The sequence below is a fragment of the Lutra lutra genome, chromosome 6, assembly GCF_902655055.1.
Source record: "Lutra lutra chromosome 6, mLutLut1.2, whole genome shotgun sequence".
Classification (NCBI taxonomy): domain Eukaryota; kingdom Metazoa; phylum Chordata; class Mammalia; order Carnivora; family Mustelidae; genus Lutra; species Lutra lutra.
The window spans coordinates 66,246,557-66,267,602 of record NC_062283.1 but is presented as its reverse complement, the minus strand read 5'-3'; positions in this window follow the sequence as shown (position 1 = coordinate 66,267,602).

Sequence of the window (21,046 nt, the reverse complement as noted above, 5' to 3'; positions counted from 1 at the left end):
GGACTTTCTTCAAGGTCCCTTCTCCTCCCTCCACTCCCTAGCTCTTAAGAAAGCAGACGTCTTTCCTCCTTGGCCCTGTGCCCAGCTGCTGGCTCAGGAGTGCATGAGCCCTCCCTGCTGTCACCTGCTTCTTTTGCTCATTCCTGCGTGGAAATGCCCCACCAGGGACAGGCTCTGCCACCCCGACTCGTTCCCTTTCTTCCGCGGTTTCCAGCTAGCCCGTCAGGCTGACCCTTCCTCCACCTTTGGTGTGCTCTCTCATCCTTCCAGTGAAGCCGCAGCTTCTCTGGAAAATCTTCACCCTTCGAGGACCCCCTTGATTGTGTGTGAGTGTGTGTTCCTCGAGCGTGCACGCACACGGAGCGAAAGGTCTGCTCCAGCACGGGCATGGGCCCAATCTGACCCTGACGCACAGATATGGAGGTCCAGACCTGGGTATGTGCAGGGAGACAGGCCAGACTGGAAGCTCTCCAGGGCTGAGACTGGTCTGATTTGTTCATTTCACATCCCCGGAGCCTGGCACCTGGCAGGTGCTCGATAAGCGTGTGTCCAATGGAAGAATGTGGCAAATTTGGACATGAGCTGTTGCAGACTTCCCTTTAACTGCCTGCCCAATTGCAAGGAGTGTGGTGAGCTGAAGGGTTCTAGGTTTTAGAGTCTTTCAGAAGCCTGGATCTGGGGCTATAGGATAGGGAGAGGGGGCATCCAGGACACAAAATATGAGGACACGCTGGCCGTCGAGGTCATGTGAGCACCTCCTGTCAGCGTGTGCTTTAGGCACTGCCTCACCTCTCCGATTTTGACCTTGAGGACCTCTGGCTGAGTATAGCCGTGGTTCTAGGGCCTGTCATTTTGCCCAATGACATCAGGGCTCCTCTGCTGGGCAATCTTTGCTCTGCAGTTCCCTGGATGGGCTGGTAGAGAATGGTCAGATCTGCCCAATCCTGCCCTTCACAGAAGTCACTCCCCAGTAACCCTTTCCATGCCCACCTCCATCTCAGCAGCTGCTTTCTAGAGAAAACGGACTGCTGAACAAGTCCATCCAGGTGACAAAGAAATAAATACCCACACACATACCCATGGGAGTACCTCTTGCTCAGTCCTGAGCCCGGTGCTTGGCATACATTAGGTGCTCAATAAATCACCAGAGAATGGCTGAATGGGGAGGAGATCCCTAGGATGGTGGGAGGCCAGTGACCAGATATGTTGCCCCAGCTAGATGTCGTTAACTTGGGGTTCCCAAGGAACCTTGAAGACAACAGTGAAGGTGAAAGGATTCTTTCCATGGAATCCCAATCTCGTGGACTATGTGCTTCTAGATGAGATAAGGCCATTCGGGCTAACTAAAAGGCCCAACCTTCTGTTTTGGCAGGAATGATATCAGGGTAGTGTGGTAACACAGGGTTATCTTGGGGTGAGCAATAGTTCCCAGTGGCAACTCCATACAAACATGTTTTTCACTGGGCACAGTGGAGGCGGAAGTGAGGACTGGGAAGGCCGATGGCTCTGGAGGGTCATAGGAGGCATCCTCAGGCGAATAAATGATCCCACATCTCTTTCTGAGGCTCAGCATTCTTACCCTTAGAAACTAACAGGCCCCCCGAGTCCCTGGGGGTTTTGAAAGTCAGATCCCAAGATACTTTCCCCTCCATTATCTCCTTTGATTTTCACAGTAATCCCAGTGGCTCCCTGGACAGGAAGCCCTATTATTCTGATTTGCCCTTCAAAGCCAGCCTAGATAAGCCCTTCTCCAATAAATGCTTCTCCCCTGCCCATCCCCCTTCCCCCCAACCCTGGGCCCCACCTCCAGGTTAATCATTGCATCTTGGGGGCTGGGCGGCCTCTGAATCTGGCATGGGCTCCGGCCCTTCCACTCAAACCCCAACCTTGCGTCAAGGGCATTGACCGCTCATTATCCCTTGATTTCCCAGGGCCTGGCACACAGTAGGGCCCAAAGGCTGTTGTAAGAACACCAAACGCATCATTCACAGGGCAGATCACCCTCTGGATTCTGTCTTCCGCAGTTCCTAAGTCCACTCTGCACCAGCTCTCTCTAGAAGCTCAACAGGTGAACAGTTGTGTCTTCCTCCCAGTCACTAGTAACGATACTGGCCAGGAAGGATCCAAGAGTGGATCCCTGGGCCCCCTCTGTAGAGGGTGTCACCCCCAGGAAACCAGTCTTACAAATAGCTGGTTCCAGCACCAAAGAACTTGGAAATTACCGACCTGCCCTGGTCCCAATATCATCTTACAAGCGCCATGCTAAATGCTAGTTCCTGCCTCCTCCCTTCCCTAGTGGGTGAAGGTAGGCAAAAGGGAGACTCCCAATGGGTTTCCAGTTTAGGCCTTTATTACGGCCCGAGTGCAGGGGTTCCCCCCCCCCATTCCCCTTTGTACCCACAGCCACTTTGTAATTTATCCAGAGTCTGTCTCCTGCTCTCAGGGTTCTGGGTGGCCTTCTCCTTGGGAGGAATTTGAGGGGTGAGGCAGCAGCTGGGCCCTGGCCATGTAGTGGTAAACAGCAAGAATTTGGAGCTGGGCAGCCCCAGCTGAGCTCCCCAGGCAAGTCACTGCCCTTCTCTGGGCCCAGGATCCTCATTCTGGGAAATGGGGTTAATAACAGTGTCTTCTCATTGGGTGAGTAAGTGTTGTGGGTGAGAAAATATTTGTGAAGGGACGGGCAGAATAAGTGGGAGTAGTAATTTTTTTTAAGATTTTATTTATTTTATTTGACAGGCAGAGATCACAAGTAGGCAGAGAGGCAGGCAGAGAGAGAGAGAGAGAGGTGGAAGCAGGCTCCCTGCTGAGCAGAAAGCCCGATGTGGGGTTACATCCCAGGAACCTGGGATCATGACCTGAGAGGAAGGCAGAGGCTTTAACCCACTAAGCCACTCAGGCGCTTCGGGAGTAGTGATTTTTATAATAATCTCCAAACTCAATTGCCATTGAGGGCAGTAGGAAAAGCTGGGTAGGAAAAGCTGAGCAGCCTATGCTGTGAACCCCCTAGCCTTGAGGGAGCCCAAGAGCTGACCCCAGGTGAAGGGTACCCGGGCAGCCCTTCACTCCCTGCCGCCAGGGCTGGGATGTCCTGGGTACTTGCATCAAATTTGGGATGGGGGATCCAAATGGATCCTTGCTGGCAAAGCACTGCTCTCCCTGGGCGCAGAATCGGCGAGCCTTAACCAGACTTTGCCGGTGATGAAATGTACCCACTGTGGGTGGGGCCCGTCAGCCGCTGGCATGGCCATGCCGCTCCACCCCACCCGGTCGAGGACAGATCAGCGTGTCTCCCTCTGGGTGTCAGCCTGACCCAGAGTCCCGGGTCCAGGTACAAGGGTGGAGAATCAGGCAGAGAGAGCGAGACAGTGGACCCTGGTTCAAGTCTTGGCTCTGTTTCTGGTAAACTGATGTGATTTGGGGTAGGCCCTTACCCTTGCTAAGCCTCAGTTTCAAGACAGTTCTAAAACCCTTTTCATCTCAAGGAGGGTCTCCCTCCCACGCTCCCAGGGAAAGGCAGCGGGGGCTAGATGTCTCTTGCCCTCTTGCTTCTGTCCAAAACTGGGTTTGGGTTCTAGTTTCTTTTATTCATTCATTCATTCATTCATTCATTCACGTTTTCTTAAGGACTGGGCCCATTTGGCCCAACACCCATTATTTTTTTTAAGATTTTTATTTATTTATTTGAGAGAGAGAATGAGAGAGAGAGAGAGAGAGAGAAAGTGAGCATGGTGGGGGGTCAGAGGGAGAAGCAGGCTCCCCGCTGAGCAGGAAGCCCAGTGTGGGGCTCCATCCCAGGACCCTGGGATCATGACCTGAGCTGAAGGCAGACGCTTAACCGACTGAGCCACCCAAGTGCCCACCTATTCTTGAGGCTTAAGGTTGAGAGGAGAAGAAAGGTCACAAGCCCCTGTCTACCCCAAATCAGTCAGATGACAGCAGTATGGGCTCAGAGGGTGTGATGGCAGCTCTGACGGGTCAGGTGGGACTGAAGGAGAGTAGGATGGGGCACACCGGAGGGAAAGGGGGTACATTCTGGCTGAGGGGCAGGGTATGCACCTGAAACACCAGGAATCAAAGTCCTGGATGGTGAGCAACCTCCCTCAGACCACTCAGACCTTCACTTCTGTGCACTGGACCTAGGCCCAGTCCTGCTGTGAGGGATCCCTGGGGGCTAGGGGCAGCGTGTTGTGGGTCACGCTGGCTCTGTCAGCAGCTTCAGTGGCTGCTCTCGACTGGTCACCAGCAGCCACTGTAGGGATGAGATGGGCCTGCTGTGGAGGCTGTGTCACTAGCTGCCTCCCTCTCATCACTCTCCCTTCCAGTTTTCATTCTTGGTTCTCTGTCTCTCTCTTTCTCCCTCTCAGGAGCTGTGATTTTCCTACCGCTGAGTCACCCAGGGAAGGGCAATAAAGGAGGGTGATTAAAAGTGTTTCAGTTCCTGGGATTTCCCACTTCTGTTTACAGGAATTCAAAGCAAAGCCACAGTAGTACCTGTGGCCAGCTAGACAAAAGCCTCTGTGGGGGCCTAATGAGGTACTCCAACCAGGCTGGGGCTCTCTTAGGGCACAGCCAGGGTCTTCTGACAGACCTAGGGCTCCCTGAGGACAGGGGCACTACCTTGTCTTAGATTGAGGCAGGGCTATGTCTCCCCTCAGACTGGGGTCCCTGAGGGCAGGGCTGGGTCTCCCCGCTCAGACTGAGGCTCTCTTGAGGGCAAGACTATGTCTCCCCTCAGAGTAGGACTCCCTGAGGTCATGACTGTGTCTCCCCTCGTACTGGGGCTCCCAGAGGGCAAGGCTGTGTCTTTCCCTCAGACTGGGGCTCCCTGAGGCAGGGCTGTGTCTCCCCCGAGACTAGGACTCCCTGAGGGCATGACTATGTCTTCCCTCAGACTGGGGCTCCCTGAGGGCAGGGCTTTGTGTACCCCTCTATCAGGTATTTCCCAGGGGATATATTCAGCTCTCATTTATCCATATCAAGCCTCCTGTAGCCGAGGGTCACTATATACCTCTTCAGGGGAACTATTGGACCCACTGTCAGGAACAGACTAGGTGGTCTCCTGGGGAGGAAGATGCCAGGACATAAAGTCTCTCATTGCTCTTCCATGTTCCTTTTTCCTCTTGCCTTTACCCGCTCCCAATCAGACCACAAAGGGTTGTAACCCTTTCTTCTCCCACCCATCCCACGTTGAATCTATTGCTACCCAGCCCTTTGGTCCCCTGTGCTAGCCTCGAACCACTCTGCTACTCATCGACCAGGGAGCAAAGGTGACAGAATTGGACACTGCAGGTGAAACCAGTGACCAAACAGACGGTGGAAGGACTGGCCGTCTTCCCTCTTGCCTCCTCCTGCCGATGACTGACCGAAGTCCAGTTGGGCTCGCTCTGGCTCTGTCTTCACTGGTTGCTGAGGGCCACAGAACCGGCTTGCACTGTGCTCAGGGGGAGATAAGAGGAATGCTTTGCTGATAACTGGCTGGGACCAGGAGAAGCGAACGTCAGCTACCTGTGAGAGAGTCTGCCAACATCTGCCATGCCCTACATTGTTGGCAACTCTGACGTCACTGCCTTAGGGCAGCCCAGGGTGACTCCTGTTTGACCTGGCGGCCCCTTCCACACACAGCTGTCCCTGGAAGCAGCAGCTACTCTTTGCAGAGCCTGTCCTTTGGACCATGGCTGCTAAAGAACGCTGATTTTTCTCAAACTTTTCCACCAGAATGGTGTCCAAAAGGACTAGACCACATTCCCCCCAAGGGCCTTGGCTCAAAACAGCCAGCTCAAAGTCCTAATAGGATCTCAGGGCTTCTGTTTATCTAAAACCCACACATAAATTTTGCATTCTATTCCATCATAACTGTGTTTGATACAAAAATAATATTATTTTCCTCACATTCTTTGAGTCAAATGGATGTTGCAGGAAGATGGGGCACATTTATCCTTTAGCTTTGCGGCCAAAGCAAAATGGTGGCATAATGGTGCCAGTGGTGGGAGCCTAGTGCAAGTGGCACAGGGCTCATGTGGCCTTAAATTTAGTCCTGGAGTAAACCTGCCACCCAACCTCAGCTGTGCAAGAAGGCCTCTATCGGGGCACCCAGGTGGCTCAGTGGGTTAAGCATCTGCCTTCAGCTCAGGTTATGATCTTGGGGTCTTGGGATCAAGCCCCGCATTGGGCTCCCTGCTCAGCAGGGAGTCTGTTTCTTCCTCTCCCTCTGCCCCTCCCCAACACTTGTGCACTCTTGCTCTTTCAAATAAAGAAATAAAATCTTAAAAAAAAATAAAAGGTCTCTGACCTTCCTTACCTCCCTTACCCAGATATTCTAGTTGAAGGTCCACGGTCACTTAGCTACCTAAAGATGTGAACAGGGCTGGGTGACGGGTTGGGGATGTGCTTCCCTGTGTGTAGGGCTCTATGGCTCTTCCTTCCAGGGACGACTTGGCTCTGTTCCCTTGAAGAGACTTGAGAGGAACCCCATTAATGGATTTAGGCAGTTAGTGAATCCAGGGACAGTTGGGGATGTCTGCCATATCTGATTCCAGAAGGCCTTGTCATGCCCACAAGGCTGGCCACTTGACAGGCAGGCGTGTGGCACACAGCAGCTCCTGGCGGGGTCTGGAGGTTTCATGCCCTGAGGAGGAGCTTCTTTGAGCTCAGGGAGCTTCCCCTTCTTGCTCCAAACCAGTCCCAAGACCCAAAGTTTCTGTCCTCCAAATGCTTCTCAAATCCATTTCACTTCATTTTCCCCCCAGTTTCATTGTGAAGTCATTGAGATACAGTACAGCGTAAGTTTTAGATGGACAGTATGACAACTGGACTTCTGTATATTGTGAAATGACTTTCACAGTAAGTTTAGTTAACATCCATCGTCTCATATGGATATATAAACAAAGAGAAAAAAGAATGTTTTTTCCTTGTGATTAGAATTTTTGGTATCTACTCTTTTAGGAACTTTCAAACACACTATATGGCAGTATTAACGATGGTCACTGTGCTACACCTTAACTCCCCAGGGCTTAGCTCGCCCCTAACCAGAAGTTTGTACCTTTCAACTACCTACATCTAATTTCCCCTCCCCGACCCCCTGCCTCTGGTAACCACAAATCTGTTCTCTTTTTATGAGTTCTTTCCTTTCCTTCCCTCCTCCTTCCCACCCTCCCGCCTTCCTTCCTTCCCCCTTTTCTTCTTCTTCTTTTTTTTTTAAGATTTCCAAATGTGAGATCACAGATTGTATCTTTTTGTCCGACTTATCTGACTTAGCATAATGCCCTCCAGCTTCATCTATGTGGTCACAAATGGTAGAATTTCTTTTTTATGGCTGAATAATGTTCCCTTGTACCCATACACATTTCCTCCACCCATTCAACTGTCAGTGGACTCTCAGGTTATATTCCATATCTTGGCTCCTGTAAATAATGCTGCAGTGAACATGGAGGTGCAGATATCTCATATGTCCAGATATATTCCCAGAAGTGGACTTGCTTGATCATATGATATTCCTATTTTTAATTTTTTGAGGACCTGTTATACTGTGGAAACAGTGTAGAAACATGGTGGCTGCCCCAGTTTACAATCCTACCATTAGTGGATAAGGGGTCCGGTATTTATCTCTTCCCTTTTCAGTGACAGCCCTTCCAACAGGTGTGACGTGATATCTCATGGTAGTTTTGATTTGCAGGTCCCTGGTGATTAATGACATTGAGTACCTTTTTATGGACCTGTTGGCCATTCATAGGTCTTCTTTGGAAAAATGTCTATTCAGGTCCTTTGCCCATTTTAATTAAAAAAATTATTTGTGGGTTTTTTTGTTTTGTTTTGTTTTGTTTTGTTTTTTTGCTATCGAAGCACTTGAATTCTTTATACATTTTCGATATTAGCCCACCATGGTCTGCAGGTATTCTTTCCTATTCCCATAGATTGTATTTTCATTTTGTTGACATTTTCTTCAAAATAATCTTTGACTCTTATCTCAAGATCTTATCTTATTTTTTGGTTTAAAACTCTTTAAATCCTCTCTCCCTAGAATCCAGACAAAGTCCAACTGGTCTGGCTATCTCTATCCTCATCTCTTTCCTCTTTCTAGACTCTGACATCCTTTTCTTTCTTCCGTCAGAAGCTTTGCACATGCTGTTCCTCTCAATATAGAACACTTTTCCCCTCATCTCAATCATGTGCCCCATTCTTCTCCCCCAACAGTCTGACTCTTAATCATACGTCCTCTTACTCATCCTGCATATTCCTGTCTCTCATGCTCCAGGCCTGGGGGGAAGTTCTTCCTCAGGCTCCCAGAGTACCTCTCCTCACAGCTGGGTGAGGAGTTTGTGTGGTGTGATGTGGTGTCCTCTTCTCTCAAGGGTGGGCCACAACAAATCAGGAAGCAGAAAAGACTCTGGCCTTTGTGTCTCAACCCCAAGCCCTTAGGGGAACTACAAGGATCGGGGAGTGAAAAATAGGGGAAACATTAAAAAAAAAAAAAAAGTAAGCCTATGAAAAGATGCTCAACAGCATTAATTATTAGAATCATTAGGGATATGCAAGCCAACACTACAATGAGATATGATTGCATACCCATTAGGATGACTACTATCCAAAACCAAACAAACAATACAAGTACTGACTTAGAGAAGCTGGAACCCTCGTCCACTGTTGGTGGGAGTTTAAAATGGTGTAGTAGTGGATGGCTACTTTGGGTGGCTCAGTTGGTTAAGGGTCTGCCTTTGGCTTAGGTCATGATCCCAGGGTCCAGGGATGGACTCCCGTATTGGGATCCCTGCTCAGTGGGGAGTCTTTTTCTCCCTCTCCCTCTGCCTGCCACTCCCCCTGCTTGTGCTTTCTCTCCCTGTGTGTCAATTAAAGAAATAAAATCTTTTTAAAAAGTGGGGTAGTAGCTGTGGAAAACAGTATTGCTGTGCTTCCAAAAATTATAAATAGAATTACTGGAAAGAGCAATTTCATTTCTGGATATCTACCCAAAAGAACTGAAAACAAGATCTCCAATTGAGGTTTGTACACCCATGTTCATGATAGTATTATTTTTTTTAAAAGATTATTTATTTATTTGAGAGAGAGAAAGAGAAAAAGAGAACATGAGCAGGGGGAGAAGCATCATGAGATCACGACCTGAGCTGAAAACAGAGGCTTAACCGACTGAGCCACCCAGGCACTTCTCATAACAACATTGTTCACAATGGCCACAATAGGGAAGCAATCCAGTGTCCATTAATGGATGAACGGATGAGCAAATGTGGCCTATCCTCACAATGGTATATCTGTTAGCCTTAAAAAGGACAGAAATTATGTAGTATACTATAATATGAATGAATCTCGAGGATGCTAAATAAAATAAACCACCAAAAAAAAATAAATACAGTAGGATGACAATTATATGAGGAGCTTAGAATAGTCAAATCAGAGAGAAAGTAGAACAGTGGTTGTCAGGGACAGGGGTGAGGAGGGCATGGGGAATTATTGTCTAATGGGTACAGAGTTTCAGATTTATAAGACAAAGAGTTAGGCGATGGATAGCAGGGATGGTTGCTCTACAACATGAATTGTACGCTTCAGAATGGTTGCGGTGATACATTTAATGTTACATGTGTTTTACCACAATAAACAAAATAGTGGGAAAAAATGTAAAGAGTTCCCCTCTCCACCTGCATGGTAGACTGTATTTTCCAAAAATGGTCACAGACCAGTTGCTTCCCCACATGCTCTTCCAGAAGAAGTGGTCTCTATTTCCTCATCCCATGGAAACTGGGTGGGAGCTTGGGACTGCCTGGATGGACAGAAGGCAGCGCGAGTATCCTGTGTGGCTTCCCAGGCTAGGCTGTATGGGGCAGTGCAGCTTCTACCTCCCCTCAGGGCTCACACTTGCCCAGCAGCCAGTATGTCATGAGCAAGCTTAGGTCACATGGAGGTGTGGTAGGTCTCAGTCAACAACAGTCCGTTCCAGACACAAGCGAGCCAGTGACTGTAGATGACCCACACAGCCTTCAAGCCACTAAAGGTTGTAGGTGGGGCCCTCTCTTTCTAGACAGAACTGGGATCGCTTGTTGACATTTTTACATCCTTGACCCCATTCCTCATTGACTGGGTTGCCTGTGACTCCTCAGCTCCAGAATCATTCCTGTTACAGACAAGACACTCAATAAATATGTGTCAATGAGTCTATGAAAAAATGGTGAATGAATGAAGCCCAAAGCCCATCGAGGATTTTTCAGAAAGGTCTTGGTCATTTTTTCAGAGAACATTCATCCAAAGTCAGGCTGGGAGACTTACTCCTTTTATGAATGAGGACACTAAAGTCCAGAGAGGTGTAGTCACTGGCTCAAGGTCTCATATCCAGTGGGTGACAGAGCTGATCCAGGACTCATTCTCCAGGAGCCTGCTCCATGCTCCCCACCCGTCCCTGTCCACTGGCCCTGACTGCCACTAGGCCACCCAGACCCTGGAAAGGATGGACTAGAACACAGTCTTTACTCTCTCAAGTCATGATTTGCCCAAGTCTACTGGCTGGTGTGGTCCCAGTCCCTCAAGGGCAAGTAGCAAATTCAGAGAAATTATCTGAAAGGGAGCCCTTGAGGGCTAGTTACTGGGACCAGGAGGAGGTGCTGCATATAATAGGAATTGAATTGAATTGAATTGAAATAAACACCAAAATAAATATGTAATTACAAACTTCTAAGTACTATGGAAAAAGGTTTTGGGGAGATGTTAGAGCTTTCAAGCAGGGTCATGCCTTCCTTCTGGTAAGGTCTCTGAGGAGATGGCACTGACAGGTAAGGAGTTGAGCATGTGGGGCGGAGTGAGGGGAGAGCCTATATGTTGTTCTAGGCAGAGGAAACAGTTTATGCAAAAACTTCAGAGAACCGAGCTTGTCTGAGGAACTAAGAGAGGGTCAGTGTGACCTTTGCTGAGGGAAGAAGGCTCTGTATGACAGCGACACAGAAAACGAGCCTGATGAGGTAGGCAGAGACCAGACCAGTGGTGCCCTGGGCTTCTTGTCATCTGGCTAAAGCACTATATTTCCCAACTTCCCTTGGAGTGAGATGTGATCTTGTGACAAACTTCTAGCCCATGAAATAGAAGCCCATGGGTTCCTGGATCTTTAAGAAATCTCTTTGAGGGGCACCTGGGTTGCTCAGTGGGTTAAGCTGCTGCCTTTGGCTTGGGTCATGATCTCAGGGTCCTGGGATCGAGCCCCACATCAGGCTCTCTGTTCAGCAGGGAGCCTGCTTCCTCCTCTCTCTCTGCCTGCCTCTCTGCCTACTTGTGATCTCTGTCAAATAAAAAAATAAAATCTTAAAAAAAAAAAAAAGAAGAGAAAGAAATCTCCTTGAAAACGTGGGGAGTGTGGAGCAACTCTCTTCCTCTTCCTCCTTCCTGAGCAACGTGAACAATATGGCCCTCCTGACCAGTAGATGATTAGAAGGTGATGATCTCAACTGCTTAGCTTCAGAAACTCAAAGGAGAAATCTGATTTAGAGATGAAAATTTGAGAGAGGTCAAGCTGTGGTTGGTTGTTGAAATCTTGGCAGGCACTGATGGCCTAGGGGGAAAATATGGAATGAGAAAAAAAGATGGCCTAAGGATGAACCTTGGGAAAAACCAACATTTGCAGAAAATAGAGCTGGCCATGAGGTTTGGGAGGCAGCTAGGACTCCAGTTAAAGTTTCTAGGCTCCAAGGGCCCTACTGCAGGAGCTCCAACATCTCCCTCTGGAATTCTGTTATCTGTAGCTGACAACATTCTCAGGGGGCTTCTCAGTCCCAAGGGGCTGGGGGCTGAGGTTAACAATGGCGTCAGAGAGGACTAAAGCCCTGTAGTCTCATCTGCCTGCAAATCTCATGGCCATAGGTCATTGTTGTAACTGGTATGGCACATTCCTCTCTCTGAATATCTCTAAGGATTTCACTAATTGTCCACCTGCTCCCCCAAGCTCAGAACAATGGGTGCTTGGTGGCCCTGCATTTGAGTAGCTAAGTGTTCACCAGAAGCAAACCTTTACCTGACAAAGAAGGTCAGTCATCCTCCATTTCAGAAAGGAAGGAAAGAAAGAGGGAAAGAGGGAAGGAGGGGAGGAAGGTACGAATGTAGGAAGGAAGAGAAAAGAGGGAGGAAGGAAGGAAAAGAGGAAAGTATAAAAGAAGGACAAAAATAAAGAAAAAACGGGGCACCTGGGTGGCTCAGTGGGTTAAGCCTCTGCCTTCAGCTCGGGTCACGATCTCGGGATTCTGGAATCAAGCCCCGCATCGTGCTCTCTGCTCTGCGGGGAGCCTGCTTCCCCCTCTCTCTCTGCCTGCCTCTCTGCCTACTTGTGATCTATGGCTCTCTGTCAGATAAATAAATAAAATCTTAAAAGAAAATAAAGAAAAAACTACTATCCTGCTATGCCTGAGAAGTGTGTCTAGGTGAGCAGCAGGAAATCCAGCAGAGAATAGCCACACACGTGCCAATGTGTTATGAGGGACAAGGAAGATGAGGCTGGAAAGTGCAGCTGAGGCTAACAGCTGATTGTTTCCCCTCAAAATTTGCATGTTGAAACACTGCCTCCAAAGTGATGGTATCAGGAGGTCCGGGCTTGGGAGGTGCTTTGCCCATGAGGGTAGAAGTTGTGTGAATGGGATTAGTGCCCTTGCAAAGGATGCTGGAGAAAGCTCCCTGTCCCCACCCACCACATGAGGACACAATGAAAATATGGCATCTATGAACCAGGAGCGGCACTCACCACACACCAGCACCCTGATCCCAGACTTCCCAGCCTCCAGAACGGAGAGAAATAAATGTCTGCCGTTTCTAAGTCCCCTAGTCTATGGTATTTTGTTACAATTGCCTGAGCTGACTAATACACTTGACTTAACAGCCTGGAGGTCTGTCCTCAAGGAAAAACACTTTGGGTCTGACTCTGCACTGGGACAAGTTAGGAGAAGCAGGGTCAGGGGCTGTCTCTGGGGACACTCTGGGGCAGCGTGGAGACCCAGGGCTTTAATCCCAGGTGGGCTGAACAGAAGCCTGGCTGGACAGAACCCCTGGTATTACCACCTCGGTGAAATGAACTGATGAGTCCAGGCATATGGCAGGTGTTGAGGACGTTGGCACTTCCTTCCTTCCCGCATTTTATACTAGAGACGCCCATGGGCAGTTCATGTTCTCTGAGCCTTGGTTCTTGTTTCTGAAATAAAATGCCCAGCTCCATTGCCTCTCTTCCTCCAGCAGGTTAGTCCAGAAATGTTCTCGTGGCTATGGCAGACAGAGCCAGAGCCAGACATAGAAAGAGAGAGAGAAGGAGAAGCTCAAACTCTTAAGTACTGTTTGAGGCTTTGTGGGCCTCTCATTTGCTAACACCCCATTGGCCAAAGCAAGTCACACAGAGCGTGGGAAAGCATTGCAGAGTCAGTCTGCAAATGGGAGGGATCTAGGAAAAGATGAAGACTTGGGGCCACTTTTCAGTGATCACAAGCATCACAGGGCCAGGGGTGAGTAAAATATCAGAGTGTCCCATGAGTCCCCCCTTCCCTCCCATTTCCCAGAACATGGGACAGCTGACAATTTGGGGAAGCCGAGCTGGAGTGCTAAGAGAGGAGTAGCTCAGTGCTGGGAAGAAAACCAATAGTTAAGATTAAGTTTAGCTGCCAGGGACAGAAAATCCCAAATAGCAGTGGGTTAAATGAAGTGAAGGCATATTTCTCTCTCTGGTAAACCAAGCCCAGAGGGAAGCAGCTCAGGGCTGGTGTGGCTGCATCATGGTTAGGGCTGTAGTCGTCCTACGTAGTCAGTCTACTTCCTTAACACAGCTCTCAGCTCATGGTCCAAAGGGGCCATTCAAGCTTCTACCATCATGTCTAGAATATTCCAACAACAGGAAGAAGTAAGGACTGAAAAAGGGAATACTCCTTTCCTTTAAGGACAAATCCTAGAGGCTGTGCACACAAAGTGACTCTATCCAGTTGCCATTCACGGCGGCCATTCACCCCTTCTGACAGAGTAATGGCATTTTTAACTGACTATATACCTGGTCGGCTGACGTGGTCATGTGATATAGTCATGTGACTGACTTCCAAACAATACAGTGTGAATAGAAATGATATTTACAGCTACTAGTTGTGACCTGAAAGGGAACAAGTATGACCTTTTTCCTTTCTCTCCTTCCCACTGGCTGGGATGTAGATGTGATGGCAGGAACTGGAACAGCCATGCTGTATGATGAGATGAAGGCCTTATACTGAGAATGATAGAACAAGATAGAAGGGTCATAGACAACCTAGTAGGCCTTTATATGAAACATAAATACATTTCTCCATTTTGCATCTCTGTTTCAGTAGCAAAACAACACCCCACCTAGTATACAACTCTCAGTTCTTTTTTTTAAAATGATTTTATTTATTTAGAGAGAAAGAGAGAGAGATCACAAGCAGGGGGAGCAGCAGGCAGAGGGAGAAGCGACACCCCGCTGAGCAGGGAACTATATGTGGGACTCAATCCCAGGACCCAGAGTTCATGACCTGAGCCGAAGGCAGACGCTTAACCTACTGAGCCAAACATCTCTACAACTCTAAGTTCTTATCGTAAGGCTGCACTGCCTCAAAAAAATGAAGTCTTTATTCTGGGCAGCCATTACTGGGAAAGAGCAGATGCTAGAGGAAAGCCACCAGTTCCAGACGCTAGAGGAAGAATGACAACAGTCACAGTGTCTATCTACTGGGAGTCAGGCTCTGTGTTGGCCACTTTGTCTCCATGTCCTTCTGGAATCCTCATAGGCTCCTGAGGACAGGTATTAGAGTCCTGGCTTTAGAAGTGGGAAGACTGAGACCCAAAAAGTTATGTGACCTGACCAAGGTCACGCAGCTCTGGGGAGTAAAACTGTGATTCAGGGTCAGGGTCCTAAACCAGTGGTTCTTAAAGTGTACTTCCTGGACCAGTAGCTTCCACATAGGAACTTGTATGAAAAGCAGATCGTCCTAATAATCACATAGATCAGGGATTGGGCCAGCAATCTGTGTTCCAACAAGCCCTCCAGGGGCTGTGGGTGCATAGTCAGGTCTGAGGACTACTGCTCTGAGCCGAATCTGGAAACAGCGCCCACTGGCCTTTACCTTCTCTGTCCCCAGACAAACCCCACCACCAACGGAGATTTCACCCTGACCAGATGCAAGCTTTAGTTCGTCTGCCATCCCTTCCCCTGGAACTTAGCTTTGCTGATACAGGCAGGGTCTCTGCCAGATGGGAAATGGCTCTGCCTTCTCCCAAGAGATGCCTGAAGCAGGTTGGTGGGGAGGGGTGTAGCTGTGGTGTCAGGCCCTGGATGTAGTTATGTAGTTTTGGGGTGGAAGGGGGAGGTTTGCACCATCTTGTAATCAAGGATTCCTAGGCATCTGACATTTCCTGTTGAATGCACAGCATCATGCTTTCTCTCTCTGTCCCACCTGGTCTTGGGGCACTATTGGCTAGCATGTGGTTGGTTTTCAGTGGGAAGTTGTGGGGTAGGAGGGCTGCGAGTCTATGGCCTAGGCTTCGAGGAGTTGGGCATTTCATGGACAGGAGTGATGGTGATGACGATGACAATGACCATCATGTCTGTAATATTTGTTCCGAGTAAGGCCATTTTCTATGTTCATTTTATGTATTGATGCATTTACTCTTAGAAACGTTTGAGTGAGGTAGTGTCGTTATCCCTATGTTAGATGAAGGAACGGAGAGGTTAAGCAAGGTGTCCGCTGTCACACATCTGGTAAATAGTGGAGCTGGGCTCCGAACTCAGATGCTGCGGCTGCGCGTCCAAGCTCTTACCCACTGGGCTATTCAGCTGCCAAGTGATAGTAAAGATGTTTATATTCCAGGCCCTCTTGCAAGTGTTGCAAGTGTTTTGCATATAAAAAAGTGGGACACTCTTACCATGGTGACAACTGAGATATTTCCAGCAGACACTTGGCGTTGGTGGATTAAACATTTGTGGTTTGGGTTATTTTTTATGGCTCTGTATGTGTGGGTGTGTATATGAGCGCACACGTGTGTGTACGTGCACTCGCGTGCCCATCTGTTTTCATGCGGGTGTGCATGTGTGCCTCTCACCAGAAGTGGGAAAGGCAAGGCCAAGATTGTCGCTCTTCCCCCGGTGTCATGTTCTAAAATGAACCTGTGCATCACACTTGTGGTTCCCGGGGAAAAATAAACCAATCCCCACTACCAGTCAAAACAACAATATTTGTGCAGCTCTGGTACTAACCACTGGAACACGCCCTCCTTCTGGCTTGCTGGCAGAGCCTTGCTCTCTGCTCTCTCTCACTCTCAGGGCCCCTGCAGCTCCTTTTCTTGGGCTCACAGCAGCTGCTGGCTCAGGGCTGGCCTCCTCTGGGAAGCCTTCCCAGATGGCTCATGCCTCCGCTCTGGGCAGGACTCAGTTCCTGAGAACTTGATACTGCCTTGTTCTCACTCTCTTCCTTGGACCTCTGTGAAGCAGGACTCTGTGGTTCCCTCTTTACCCCTGTGATTGAGCTTTTTGCATCTCTGTCTCTTTTTCTCCTCCCCCCAAGTTCAGTTCTTCCTTTCTCTTTCTCCTTTCCTTTCCTTAATTTTTCCTTCCCTTCATTCCCCTTCCTTCCCTTTCCTTGGCATCACTTTCTAACCCTACCCATTCCTGCTTTTCTGCCTTTGCTCTTGATGTTTTTTCACATGGCCTGCCTTCCCTCCTCCTCACCTGTCAACCGGGGACCTGCTTAAGTCCTTATGCCTTGATCCAGCCTTTCCTGATGCCCACAGGCATCTGACCATGTCAGTTCCTCCACTGACTGGCCATGAATCAGTCCCACTAACTCAAGCATTTGAATCTTTCAGGACTTCTTTGGCATTCATTGAAATATTTATTGTGAGCCCATCCTGGGAGAGGCCTGCTTCCTGCTTTGCCTAGAAAACTTGGATTCATGCTTCAAAGCTCACCCGGGAAATATCTTCTCCTGCCTTGACCCCCTTTCCCATAGCGGGACAGGTGCCTCCTCTGCTTCCATGTCTCCTGCCCAGTCCGAGTGTAGTTAACATGTACATGTTACGCAACAGCGCCCTGCCTGCTCCGCACTGACCTGTTCCCATGTACTCTGCAGACTTCTGCCACATGTGCCAGGCAGGAAACACCTCCCTCTCAGGCAGCAGCCTCAAGCTGTGAGAAATGGGAGTGAAGGTCATATGCCTCCATTTCCTTGCCCCTAGGGATGGGCAGCTCTGAGGCACGTTCCAGCCAGAGTTCTGCATTGAGCTGGAGCCCCACGGCCCAGCAGCCCTCCCCTGCCCGTCAACTCTCTGGGTTGCTCTCCTTTTCTTCCCATAGTTTTCTTCTTTACTGGTGCTCTTTAGAGCCACGTCCCCAGTCACCTACTTCACACCCAGATCCTACCCCATGATCTGCTCCTGGGAAACTCAGACCAAGAAGGTAAATTGTACAGAGCTGACTTCATGTAGGTGCTTTCTAGGTTCTGGATTTGCATGAACTCATACCCTCTACACCACGGTTTTCCTCCGGAGGCAGACGCTATTGGCACATAGGGGGAAACTGAGGCATGGGGAGGTTAAGTAGAGCGAACAACTGTCCCACTCCTTTACTCAAGTGCCTTCAGAGATAGCACTTTCCTAGGGCAGTGACCAGAGAACTGGGACCCGTTGGCCACCTCAAGTTGAAGGGGCTTGCCCACAGGTATACAGGTGTTGAGTTGGTAAGATGGGATTGAAGCCAGGCAAGAGCTCCAGGGACCAGCTCCGGACCACCTGCAGAGCAGGAGCTTCACTGCATTGTGGGCCTTTTAGAGACACCTTCTCTCCAGGTGGCAGGGAGGGGGGAGCGGGTGGTGGTGGATCATGCTTTGCACTTGTCCGTGTCTCTAAGGTTTGCACTGAGGAGTTGTTTGTTGTTTGAGATAGATGCTGTGGATAATAAGAAAACAAATGAATGAGACCAGCCCCCGCGCTCAGCTAGTCAGATGGGGGAGACATGGAGCTCCCAGTCTGACAAGGAGTTTCCTGTGGGGAAGAGGGTCTGTTCCTTCTTCCCCGACTTCTCTGCGCGGCCCAGAATGTGGTTGAGGGGAGCTTTTTCCCCCTTCCTTCATGTTGCTGTCCCCAGCCAGGCAGAGGCAGGCAAGGGTGACAGGGTGTGCCTGGCCCCTGGCCTGGGTTTCCACTCTTGTTACCCAGAGCCAGAGCTGGAGCCTCTCCTGGATCAGGGAGGCTGGGTGGATTCCTCCATGATTTTAATTCAGTGTTTTGAGCTTCCATCTCCCAGCTGGGCTGCAGTCTGGTCCAGGGACGGGGTGGGGAGTGGCTGATGAACTGGGTGCTCAGATCAGTTGGGTCTTTGCCAGAAGCAGATGGTACTTCCTGAGGGTTCATTGCAGAAAGCGTAATGAAGGGAGCATGGAGAGTGTGGGCAGTCCTAGGTGATGGTGCAGCTCTAGGGACTAGAGACCATGGGGAGTCATTACCACCCCGGGTCCTGAAGGGGTGGGGTGGGGGGGCACTCTTACTAGAACCATAGTCAGTGTTGCTACCCTGGGAGGGGCGCCAGCAGGACAGGCGCTGTCCCCTTAGGGAAGGAGCACAGCACTGCCAAAGCCAGGGCCTGCTGGGAGAGGGGTCAGGCACTCTGACTCCTCTCCCCTCTTCCCCTCCCATCACTTGTGCTCTCGGGCCTCAGCAAGGCAGAAGCCAAAGACCAAAGGAGCCTTGGTGACTCAGCCCATGGGGCTCAGACCCTGTCCCCTGCCAGAGAGGTTCAGGGGTTCAGAGAAAGTCTGAGAGTGCATGGGGAGAAGGAGCCAAAACAGATTATCCAGGAGTGCTCACACCCACCCCTCAGGGAAGTGACCTGACCCAAGAGGTCAGCCAGTGGGCGGAGTGGAAGCTGCTTCTCCAATCCACACAGGAACCCTCTCACTTTACATGCTGTCTCCCGCCACACAGAGCTTTGGCTAATGTACTTCCTCCATCCCCACCTCACTTCCTGCCCCTCCCAAGTCCACTAGAGGCCAAAGGGTGGGAGGGTCTGGAAGGTCTTCTCAAAGGCAAGGGTGCAGAAGGGCTCCTTGAGCTGCCTGATGAAAGAGGGTGGGGCGGGGGAGAGCTTCAGGCCAAGAGGAGAAAGGGAGGGGAACAAATATTTCTGAACCCTACGATCTAGCAGATCCAACTCGGGTGCTTCCTCATTCATTACTCATTCCCCTACATTCATCCAAACATTCCTGAGGAGGGTATCAGCATTTCCATTTTAGGCTCAGAGATGTTATGTGACTTCTCAAATGTTGCACAGCAAGCAAGTAATTGACAGAGTCGGGATATAGATTCATGTCTGCCCGAATCCAGGGAAGAGTAAGTGAGATAAAAGTTGGTCTGAAAAGATGTGGAAAGGTTGGAATGTGGGTAAAGGCTGGATAGGATCCCAACCCCAGAACCCGGCAGGGGCAGGGGGCTCAGTGGCTGATGGATAGTGAGTCTGAATGGTTTTGCTTTCACACTCCTGGATAATATGCTGGTGTGGCAGGGGGAATATCCCTAGCTCCCCACAGAAGCCATTACTGGGGTGGGAGGTGTCTAATTCTGGTTGCCCTCCTTGCCTCCAGGTCTTGCCAAGGTTGCCATGGGGATTGGGAGGGGTGTTGTGACTGGAGTCAGGGTGGGCTAGGAATCTTGGGCAAAGACCCTAGGGATAGGCTGAGGTGGCCTTGTGGAAGGGAGATTGCGGTCTCCTTAACCCCAAGGAACAATTTTAACTGGAGATGAGTTTTGGTTAGCAAAGGGTGAGAGGGGTAGGACATAACAGGGTACAGCACAGTATATGGGGGAGAAGGAGGGAGGGTCAGTGGGACCAGGGCCCAGCACTGAGCATCTAGGGTGTGGGGGTGGGAGGGACGGTAGAGTGGGGGGCCCAGAGACCAGCAGTATGGGTGGTTTAGGGAGAGCAGAGGGGGGCTGTCAGAGGGTCAACTTCGGGTCAGTGCTCTCTGGGCCTGGAGCCCAGGGGTGGGGAGCCAGTGAGGTAAGGGTAGAGGGAATTGGGGATGGGGAGAGTCTCAGCATAGCTGTTGTCCAGACTGTGGGGGTCCTCTGGTTCCTACTGAGTCTAGCCTTTTCTGACCCAGCTCCTAAAATGAATGGAGACCCCTCTCACAGCCAGGCTGCCAGTGTTGGAGGGGCCCTGAGGGAAGGACCTGGGGAACTTTGTGTGCCTGTGAGTGTGTGTGTGTGTGTGTATGCATGTGAAGGAGGGAGGGAGAGAGAGATAGAGAAAGAGAGACAGAAACACAGACAGAGTGAGACTTCCTTGGACCTAAATGCTTAAGACAGCCCAGGAGATGGGTGGGGCTGGGAACTGACCTGAGACACGTCAACTAGAACAATCTAGTAAAAAACTGAGGGACTACAGCCAGTAAGATGCAGACTCCCTGAAGCCAGCCCCATCTTGTACAGATGAGTAAACTAAGGCACAGAAAGGGAAGTGGCTGATCAACACCCCACAGGGCTTAAAGGGAGGGTCTCCCCGCCTGCGGCCAGGCCCTTACTCTCCTGCTCACCCACACGACTGGCGGCTGCCTTTGCTTTGCATCCAGTGAAAATGTCAATTTCCCCCTCTTAAAACTGCATTACAGAGAAGTCCTTTCTGGGAGTTGATGGGAGAAGTAAATAACTCAGTAGGAGCAAAGTGCTTACAAAAAACAGTGCCTGGCCCATAATAAGCACCCCATATATGTTAGGAAATCATAATGATGTCCCTGATGATGACGTGGTGATGACGAATATCGCTGGTTTAAAGGAAACCACTATGTGATAGTGAGTCCGATCTTGCCCTGGCCGCACTGCGGCCACAGAACTGGACAGCATGTCGTGAGCAGAGATAGGGCAGCCACTGGTGCTAGGGGCCCACCTGCCCTTCCGCCTTGTGGGAGCAGCGGGGGCCGGTCCCCCGACCCTGCGTTTACACACTGGGCACGCACTTCCCAGCCTCTGCCAGGAGGATCCTCTATGACTCATGCGTGTCCAGACCCCCTCATGCTGGCTAGCAGCGTGATGGTGTCAG